Source organism: Cottoperca gobio, chromosome 12, assembly GCF_900634415.1.
Source record: "Cottoperca gobio chromosome 12, fCotGob3.1, whole genome shotgun sequence".
In the NCBI taxonomy this organism is placed as follows: domain Eukaryota; kingdom Metazoa; phylum Chordata; class Actinopteri; order Perciformes; family Bovichtidae; genus Cottoperca; species Cottoperca gobio.
Window position 1 is genome coordinate 22312768 of NC_041366.1, and position 10908 is coordinate 22323675.

Consider the following 10908-nt stretch of genomic DNA (forward strand, 5'->3'; position numbering starts at 1 on the left):
GAGGATCCACTCTGACTGTGTTCAGTCTGGATCTGCTCTGAGGGAGTGTGCAAGCATCAGATTCATATAATTCCTTCCTGAATCTCACCTGCTCAGGTGAGCCCATCTATGACATCATCAGTGACAGTACTGTACCTTTGTTAACACACATGTACAGGTTAGAATGGCAGCAGACTGTCTCCAGCAGACATGACAGCTCAGGGGAAATACTCTGAGAACAGCTGATTGACTGAAGAACTTACAGGCTGATTCAGAGCAGCTGTGTAGACGAGCAAAGGAGGGAAAGGCAGAACAGGAACAAGAGAGGAAACCAGAGAACACTATTCAGTCCAGGAGGAGAGAACAAACGGACAGGAAATAGATTTCTTCTTCACAGAGTAGAGGGACTAGAAGGAAAATAACTTTATGAACCAACACAATGAAGATGTTGAGGACATCAAGTTTAATATGGAGTGTAATAAATTAAGAGATAAGACTCCACGATGACGTGATTTTAGAGTTCAGGTCACCACCGTATGTGTTTAATGGGACTGTTGGACTCTTGATGTTGTGTGATGTGATGACTGTCCATGTGTTTGATCTGATCCAGCACCACCATCAGCACCAGCACCATCATCAGCACCAGCACCATCATCAGCACCACCATCAGATCTTATCATCAGAGCGGTCGTCCTGCCGCTGACGCTGCTGTTGGTGAACGTTGCCCTTTACTTCTACTGTAAGGTACTGACACATGTCTGTTGTTTGGACTGAAGTCTGTGTTTGTTGAACTGAAGAGGAGTGATGCAGGGAGTCACATCTGTGTGCTGTCATGTCTCTCCAGGCCAGCAGGGGGCAGAAGCCGGGCAGACGGGAGAACATGGAGCTGGATGATTATAACGCCGGTGTTCCTGCAGCTGAAGAAGAAGGAGCTCAGGGAGCAGAGTAGCACCTCCACGGAGCTCATCTCACATCTGACACACAACCCACCATCAGCTCATTTTATATGCATGTTCCCTTTAACCAAGCAGGCGGGAATTATTATATTACATGATATACTATAGCCTCTTTGTCTTACTGTCAACGTGAAAGACCAAACCAACAATGTGTAAGTCTCTTCATACTTTCTGACTTCCTGTCAGCTCCAAGCCCATTGGTTCCCACTGAAGATGTAAATCTTTAGAAAACACTTCACAAATAGTTTAATTTGAATAGAAGACTTGAAAGCAGGTATACCAGAGTCCAAGCAGCCGGGCTATTTGAAACCAAAGACACAGCGACCCAGGCCGATCAGGAACCACTCAATAATGTTAAATATTAAATAAATAAACATGAAACATGATGAAATATCCTCTAAATTCAGTATTACAATACTCAACGATCAAATGTAATTAGGTGACATTAGAACATTAGCAGCCTGAGATAACAGGAGAACTGTGTGACAGCGCCACCTGCTGGTGGACTTGTAGATCTGCAGCACATTCAGGGTTGGTGAACCACATCTGGTGAGATGTTGACAATCTGTTGGAGTTTGTGATGAAAGAAAAATACAATGAGTCAAAGTCGTGTAGCGAGCAAACAAAGTCCAGTATTAAACATCAGAGGCTGTTCTGACACCTGTTTCTTCTCGTTAGCAAGATATGAACTTCATGACTCGCTTCAGCGCTCGCTTGTGGTCGACTTGGTTCAGTTTTTGCTGTGAAGGAGATTTTAGCAGCAGGACCAAATGTATCTTAAATAATAATCTGAATACAGCGTCACATATCTATTTGCTGTGTAAAGATATAGTGGAGTAATCCCAGTCTTTGTAGGGGGGCCGGCCCGGCTGCACGAGCATTCAGTGCATGTGTTGTTAGCTAATGGCCGCCGCTCTCCACTGCGCTCATATGGTTACTGCTGATAACGGCGTCTCGACCAACGGCGTTGTCGAGAACCGTGTGGAGGCAATCCCTCTGCTCTGAATTTGGAATCGAGAACTTTTAACGATTTTGCTTCATATTGTAATTATGAGATTTGATTTTTACACAAGTGGCTTTTTTTAAATTAAGAATTTACTTATTTTTGTACTTTGTCATCAGTGATTATGCTTATTGTTTTATTATTAAGGATTTTGCTTGTTTCATAAAAGATTTCGTTTATTTTGTATTTGAGGAATTTGTTTAATTGATTCTTTTTTATAAGAATTTAGCTTAATTTTGAACTTAAAGTGATGTTGAAGATGTTAATTGATATAAAAGTCTTTCCCGTCACTATCTATCTGGATGAGGTAACACAATGGTGATGGAGCCTGTGGTCCACTGATGAAAGCGTTTGTATTTGCAGTATTACAAACTGTCTGTGGAGACATTCCTGGGAATGAACACACTGTTGCATCTTGGGAAGTGACATATATAACTTTTATAACTTTAAGGATTTTGCAGAATGTTTTAGTTTTGATTCAGTGTTTTTCTTACTTTGAATTTAATGTATTTTATAAGAACTTTGCTTATTTTGTATAATTAAGGATTTTGATTAATTTCTTCTCAAAGGATTTTGATATAAAATATCAGTAAACAAATAATCCTAATAAAAATATGAAGACATGTAGCAGGAGCCTTCATAGATCCCACACATTAAACAATAATGATTTATTGTATGTGGAGAGGTCACAAACAATTAAAGAATAAAAATCTAATCACACATACTTGTACTGCACAGATACGTTTAGTAGTAGTACTACTTTAGTACTTTGAGGGTTTTGAATCATTATAAAGGGCGACACCATGTGACCTCACTACCTTTTAACAACCAAACCCAAAGCTGAGCATCATCAGGAGAACTTCACACTCACCTGTGCACATCTGTGTTCACATGTGGGCCAGATGTTCAGCTTTCATGTCTCCATTGTTGCTGTCGGATCAGGACTCGTGTTTGCTGCTTCAATACACAGAGAGATGAAATGATTAAGACCCCTGTAATAAATGTATCAGTGTCATCTGTTCAACAAATAAATACAACTGCTTTAATAAACTGTGAAAGTGTGAATCAGCTGATTTTAACTGGTTTCTGTACGTTAGGAAAAGGTTTAGTTTGCTGCTCTACATCTCTGTGTTGGTTCAGGAGCAGATACACCACAAGAAGAAGCTTTTAGGAGACACAGACATCAGTATATACTTATATATATACTGTATATACTTATATATATATATATATATACTGTATATACATGTACTTATATATACTGTATATACATATACTTATATATATATACTGTATATATACTTATATATACATATACTTATATATATATATACTGTATATATATACTGTATATACATATTCTTATATATATATATATATACATAAATACATCAGTATATGTGCATATATATATACTGTATATACATATACTTCCTCTCTGGGAACCATCACCTTATCGTGGTGGAGAGGTTTGTGTGTCTCTATGAACCTGAGAGCTGTGTTGTCTGGAGCCTAGTGCTCCTGGTAGGGTCTCCCAAGGCAAATTGGTCTCAGGCGAGGGGCCAGACTAAGAATGGTTCAAAAACGACTTCATGAAAGAAAGGGAAAGGAAAGGAGAGACCCTGCCCGGAGGAAGCCCGGGGCCCCCGTCTGGAGCCAGGCCCAGAGGGAGGGCCCGACAGCGAGCGCCTGGTGGCCGGGTTTGCCACGGAGCCCGGTCGGGCACAGCCCGAAGAAGCTACGTGGTGCCTCCCATCCATCCATCCTGTGGGCCCACTACTCATGGGAAAAACCGCTGGGGTCGGGTGCGCTGTCACACAGGTGGCAGTGATGGTCAGGGACCTCGACGGACCAGACCCAGGCAGCAGAGGCTGGCTCTGGGGACGTGGAACGTCACCTCTCTGTGGGGGAAGGAGCCGGAACTAGTGCGGGAGGTGGATCGCTACCAGTTGGATCTGGTGGGGCTTACCTCCACGCACAGTCTTGGCTCTGGAACCGTACTCCTGGATAGGGGTTGGACTCTATTCTTCTCCGGAGTTGCCCAAGGTGTGAGGCGTCGGGCCGGGGTGGGGATACTCACTAGCCCCCGGCTGAGCGCCGCTACGTTGGAGTTTATCCCGGTGGACGAGAGGGTGGCCTCCTTACGCCTTTGGGTTATGGGGGGGAAAACTCTGACTGTTGTTTGTGCCTATGCCCCAAACCGCAGTTCTGAGTATTCGGCCTTCTTGGAGACCCTGAATGGAGCCCTGCAGGGGGCTCCAGTAGGGGACTCCGTAGTCTTGCTGGAAGACTTCAACGCACACGTGGGAAACGATGGAAACACCTGGAGAGGCGTGATTGGGAGGAAGGGCCTCCCTGATCTAAACCCGAACGGTCGTTTGTTGTTGGACTTCTGTGCTAGCCATGGAATGGCCATAACAAACACCATGTTCGAACATAAGGATGCTCATAAGGTGCACGTGGTACCAGAGCACCCTAGGCCAAAGGTCAATGATCGATTTCGTAATCGTATCATCTGACCTGAGGCCGCATGTTTTGGACACTCGGGTGAAGAGAGGGGCGGAGCTGTCGACTGATCACCATCTGGTGGTGAGTTGGATCAAGGGGTGGGGGAAGACTCTGGACAGACCTGGTAAACCCAAACGGGTAGTGCGGGTGAACTGGGAACGTCTGGAGGAAGCCCCTGTCCTGGGGATCTTTAACTCACACCTCCGGTGGAGCTTTTCAGCCATCTGTCTTGGTTGACACGCCTCGTCAACATTGCGTGGAAGTCTGGGACAGTGCCTAGGGGTTGGCAGACCGGGGTGGTGGTTCCCCTATTTAAAAAGGGGGACCAGAGAGTGTGTGCCAACTACAGGGGTATCAGACTTCTCAGCCTCCCTGGTAAAGTCTACTCCAAGGTACTGGAAAGGAGGGTTCGGCCGGTAGTCGAACCTTTGATTGAAGAGGAACAATGCGGATTCCGTCCTGGTCGTGGAACAACGGACCAACTCTTCACTCTCGCAAGGATCCTGGAGGGGGCCTGGGAGTACGCCCATCCGGTCTACATGTGTTTTGTGGATCTGGAGAAGGCGTATGACCGGGTTCCCCCGGGTGATACTGTAGGAGGTGCTGCGGGAGTATGGGGTGAGGGGGTCACTTTTGAGGGCCATCCAATCCCTGTACGCCCAAAGCGAGAGTTGTGTCCGAATACTCGGCAGTAAGTCGGACTCGTTTCCTGTGAATGTTGGCCTCCGCCAGGGCTGCGGTTTATCACCAATCCTGTTCGTGATTTTCATGGATAGGATATCGAGGCGTAGTCGCGGAGGAGAGGGGTTGGCCGGAGAATCAGAGCAGCGGGGGCGGTATTACAGTCACTTTACCACCGTTGTGACGAAAAGAGAGCTGAGCCAGAAGGCAAAAGCTCTCAATCTACCGGTCGATCTTCGTTCCTACCCTCACCTATGGTCATGAAGGCTGGGTCATGACCGAAAGAACGAGATCACGGGTACAAGCGGCCGAAATGGGTTTTCTCAGACGGGTGGCTGGCGTCTCCCTTAGAGATAGGGTGAGAAGCTCAGCCATCCGTGAGAGACTCGGAGTAGAGCTGCTGCTCCTTTACGTTGAAAGGAGCCAGTTGAGGTGATTCGGCATCTAGTAAGGATGCCACCTGGGCGCCTCCCTAGGTAGGTGTTCCAGGCACGTCCAGCTGGGAGGAGACCCCGGGGAAGACCCAGGACTCGGTGGAGAGATTATATCTCCTCACTGGCCTGGGAACGCCTCAGGATCCCCCAGTCGGAGCTGGAGGATGTGGCCCGGAGAAGGGAAGATTGGGGTTCCTTACTGGAGCTGCTGCCCCCGCGACCCGATCCCGGATAAGCGGTAGACGATGGATGGATGGACATATACTTATATATATATATTCTGTATATACATGTACTTATATATATACTGTATATACATATACTTATATATATACTGTATATACATATACTTATATATATACTGTATATACATGTATTTTTTAGATATATTGTATATACATGTACTTATATATATACTGTATATACATATACTTATATATATACTGTATATACATATACTTATATATATATATTCTGTACATATATGTATTTATATATATACTGTATATACAGTATATATATTTACTGTATATACATCTACTTATATATAAATATATATATATATATATACTGTATATACATATACTTATATATATATACTGTATACACATACACTTATATATATACTGTATATACATATACTTATATATATATATACTGTATATACATATACTTATATATATACTGTATATACATATACTCATATATTTATACATACCGTATATACATATACTTACATATATACTGTATATACATATACTTATATATACTGTATATACATGTACTTATATATAAATATATATATACTGTATATACATATACTTATATATATATACTGTATATACATTTACTTATATATATTTACTGTATACACATACACTTATATATATATTCTGTATATATATGTATTTATATATATACTGTATATATATGTACTTATATATAAATATATACATACTGTTTATACATATACTTATATATATATATACTGTATATACATATACTTATATATATATTCTGTATATACATATACTTATATGTATATATATATATATATATATATATATATATATACTGTATATACATATACTTATATATATATTCTGTATATACATGTACTTATATATATATAAAAATATATATACTGTATGTACATATACTTATATATATATATACTGTATATACATAGAATTATATCTATACTGTATATACATATACTTATATATATATACTGTATATACATATATATACTGTATACATATATATATCAGTATATGTGTATATATACTCTATATACATAAACTTATATATATATATTCTGTATATACATGTACTAATATATATAAAAATATAAATATATACTGTATATACATACACTTATATATATATATACTGTATATACATATACTTTTATATATATAGTGTATATACATATACTTATATATACATACTGTATATACATATACTTACATATACTGATATACATATACTTATATATATACTGTAAATACATGTTTTTATATATAAATATATATATACTGTATGTACATATACTTATATATATACTGTATGTACATATACTTATATATATATATACTGTATATACATATACTTACATATATATACTGTATATACATGTACTTATATATATATACTGTATATACATATACTTATATATATACTGTATATACATATACTTATATATATTCTGTATATACATATACTTATATGTATATATATATATATATATATATATATATATATAAATATATACTGTATGTACATATACTTATATATATATACTGTATATACATATACTTATATCTATACTGTATATTCATATACTTACATATATATATACTGTATATACATATACTTATATCTATACTGTATATTCATATACTTACATATATATACTGTATATACAAATACTCACGAGTGCCCCATATACTCACTACTCCCCCAAATACTCACTACAGCACCAAATACTCACTACTGCCCCAAATACTCACTACAGCACCAAATACTCACTAGTGCCCTAAATACTCACTACTGCCCAAAATACTCACGACTGCCCCAAATACTCACTACTGCCCCAAATATTCACTACAGCACCAAATACTCACTACTGCCCCAAATACTCACTACTGCCTCAAATACTCACAACTGCCCCAAATACTCACTACTGCCCCAAATACTTACTACAGCACCAAATACTCACTGCTCCCCCAAATACTCACCACAGCACCAAATACTCAGTAGTGCCCCAAATACTCACTACTGCCCCAAATACTCACTAGTGCCCCAAATACTCACTACTGCCCCAAATACTCACAACTGCCCCAAATACTCACTACTGCCCCAAGTCCTCACTACTGCCTCAATACTGCCCCAAATACTCACTACTGCCCCAAATACTCACTACTGCCTCACTACTGTCCAAAATACTCACTCCTGCCACCAATACTGGTTACTGCACCAAATACTCACTACTGCTCCAAATACTCACTAAAGCACCAATACTCACTCCTGCCCCAAATACTCACTACAACACCAAATGCTCACTACTGCCCCAAATACTCACTACTGCCCAAATATTCACTACAGCACCAATACTCACTACTGCCCTAAATACTCACTACTGCCAAAAATACTCACTACTGCCCCAAATACTCACTACTGCCCAAAATACTCACTACTGCCCCAAATACTCACTACTGCTCCAAATACTCACTACAGCACCAAATACTCACGACTGCCCCAAATACTCACTACAGCACCAAATACTCACTACTGCCCCAAATACTCACTACTGCCCCAAATACTCACTAAAGCACCAAATACTCACTACTGCCCCCAAATACTCACTACTGCCCAAAATACTCACTACTGCCCCAAATACTCACTACTGCCCCAAATATTCACGACAGCACCAAATACTCACTAGTAACCCAAATACTCACTACTGCCCCAAATACTCACTACAGCTCCAAATACTAACTACTGCCCCAAATAATCACTACTGCCCCAAATGCTCGCCGCAACAACACATGCACTTTCTCCTCCTGTTTTGGTTTTCGACTGTTTCACTGTTAAACACATTATAATTATTTTTCACTGTAGTGACTTTATATTGATCAAACAATTAATTGATTGAGAAAATTCTTATCAACAGTAAAAACAATAACTTGTTGCAGCCATATTGTACAAAACAATCTCATATTTTGTATTTAAAATCTTAATTTGTAAAACAAATAACTGAAGCTATCAAATATATGCAGTGGAGTAAAATGCACAGAGTTGCCCTCTGACATGTAGAGCAGAGCTACACAGTAACATTAAATACACACTGTCACTCCACACACACCCAACCCCCCAACACACACACACACACACATGCACACATATGCACACACACACACACACACACACACACACACACACACACACACACACACACACACACACACACACACACACAAAGTGACTCCAGCCGCAGCCAGAACCCAGATTGTCTCTTCAGTCATCGAGAGCAGTTTGTTGGCGTTTAGTTGCAGCACTTTCTCTGTAGATTACATACAGAACATTGTTGAATTCTGTATTCTGATCTTTTCTTTACACTTTATTAGGGTCCTTTACGTTGACATTATAAATACTCTGTTAGCTTCTTGATTTGGGTTTTTCTCAGCTTCGTCCTTCCCGTCAGGTAAGACATTTACAACACGGTTTAGTTCAATGTAAGTTTACAGTTTTCTGTTATATATCTGTGTTCACATTGATTTGGAGCTTCCTGTATGATCCGCTCGTGAAGTTTAATCTGAATGAATGATATTGTCGTGTATGAGAATCTATTTTCCCTCAAATGTAGTGTTTTGCTTATTTGAACTACTGAATCCGATTGAATTTAAAATGAGAATAATTAGAGGTTGGAGGACACTTTCGTTCTATTTAATTTTAATTTAAAATATAGGAAATCAGTCAGTTAGATAGTTTCACTCAGGAAGCTGTGTCGGTGACAAATTAAACTCATTAAAGTATATAGTGTAGTTTTTCTAACTTGTGCGAGTACCTTTTATTGTGTATGCTATAGGCTACCTGCTTTGATAATTTAATGTATATTTTTCGGTATATCGCAAATATGTACTTAAAAAATCATCGTCATTTTAATAGGAAAACAGGATTTAGTTTAGTTTTTTTTACTATAAAAGACATAAATAGATAACACATGATCCAATAAGTGTGTGATTGTTGGCTCTTAATCTTAATTCTCTTTAGAAACAGACCATTTGAGTCTCATTCTGCTGCATGTGCATCTCTTAACATTTTATCGACAGGAGGATGTTTGTCCTCAGGCCGGATTCAGAGTGATTGCTTGTCCCCTTTGCTCGTGTGGGCCTGTTGCTGGCCGTGTAACCACGGGGCATGGTTGTGCTCAGGAAAACGATGCAGGGTCAATGCACCATTGTTGGAGTTTGTCCAGGAATATAACTCTTCTACGTGTTTATGGAGAGGGAGGCTCTGACTGTCCCATTCTTTGGGTTTCTTCACAGCGAGAAACAGTTGCAGCGTTTTATTTCTACACTTCTGTACGAGACACTTCTCACCATATTTGGACAAAAGTGGCCGACAGATTGATGTAATGTTATGTATAATGAATACTAGGGATGCAACTACTGATTATTTTCATTATCGATGAATTTCCCGATTATTTTCTAGATTAATCGATTAATCTTTTGGTCTATAAAATGTCATAAAATAGTGATAAATGTCCGTCCCAGCTTCTCAAAATCTCTAAACATCTTGTTCAGTCCAAAGCCCAAAGATTTACGCAGTAGTTTAGTATAAAAAGTATAAAAGAGCAGGAAATCCCCACATTTAAGAGGCTGAAAACAACGAGTTATCAATCAATTTACAGAACATGTTTAAGAATAAGGTCGTTCACATCAACTTGGGTCATAATTTGATCTATGGCTGTGTGTGATTTCTGTGGAGAGGAGCAGAGCTGGTAATACCTGACCAGCCTTGTCTCTTCATAGGCAACAGTTATGTTTTATGACTTGGTCACCCAAACTTGAAGTGAAAGCTGCACACTGCAAACTAGTTACTGATATCTTCATTAACAGTGTTCTGTTTAACCGTATGCTAACAATGCATCTCATTACTTCATGTGTGTGTGTGTGTGTGTGTGTGTGTGTGTAATTGTGCCCTTAATTGTGTTTGCATGGCTGCACTCATGTGACTGTCCTTCACACTCAGTGATCCGGCTTCAGGGACTCGTAAGCAATCACAAATGACATCTATTGATCAGCCTAGAAAACTCCCCAAAATCAACCTTTAGGAAGAGAAA

General features: G+C 39.6%; 1 long non-coding RNA gene across 1 annotated transcript; it reads left to right on the top strand.

The window, feature by feature from the left end:
* Nucleotides 1–57: 57 nt before the first annotated feature.
* LOC115017220 (uncharacterized) lies at nucleotides 58–864 on the top strand. Its single transcript, XR_003833229.1, has 3 exons — nucleotides 58–96; nucleotides 626–723; nucleotides 824–864. It is a non-coding gene; the product is annotated as an uncharacterized LOC115017220 (long non-coding RNA).
* The last annotated feature ends 10044 nt before the right edge of the window (nucleotides 865–10908 follow it).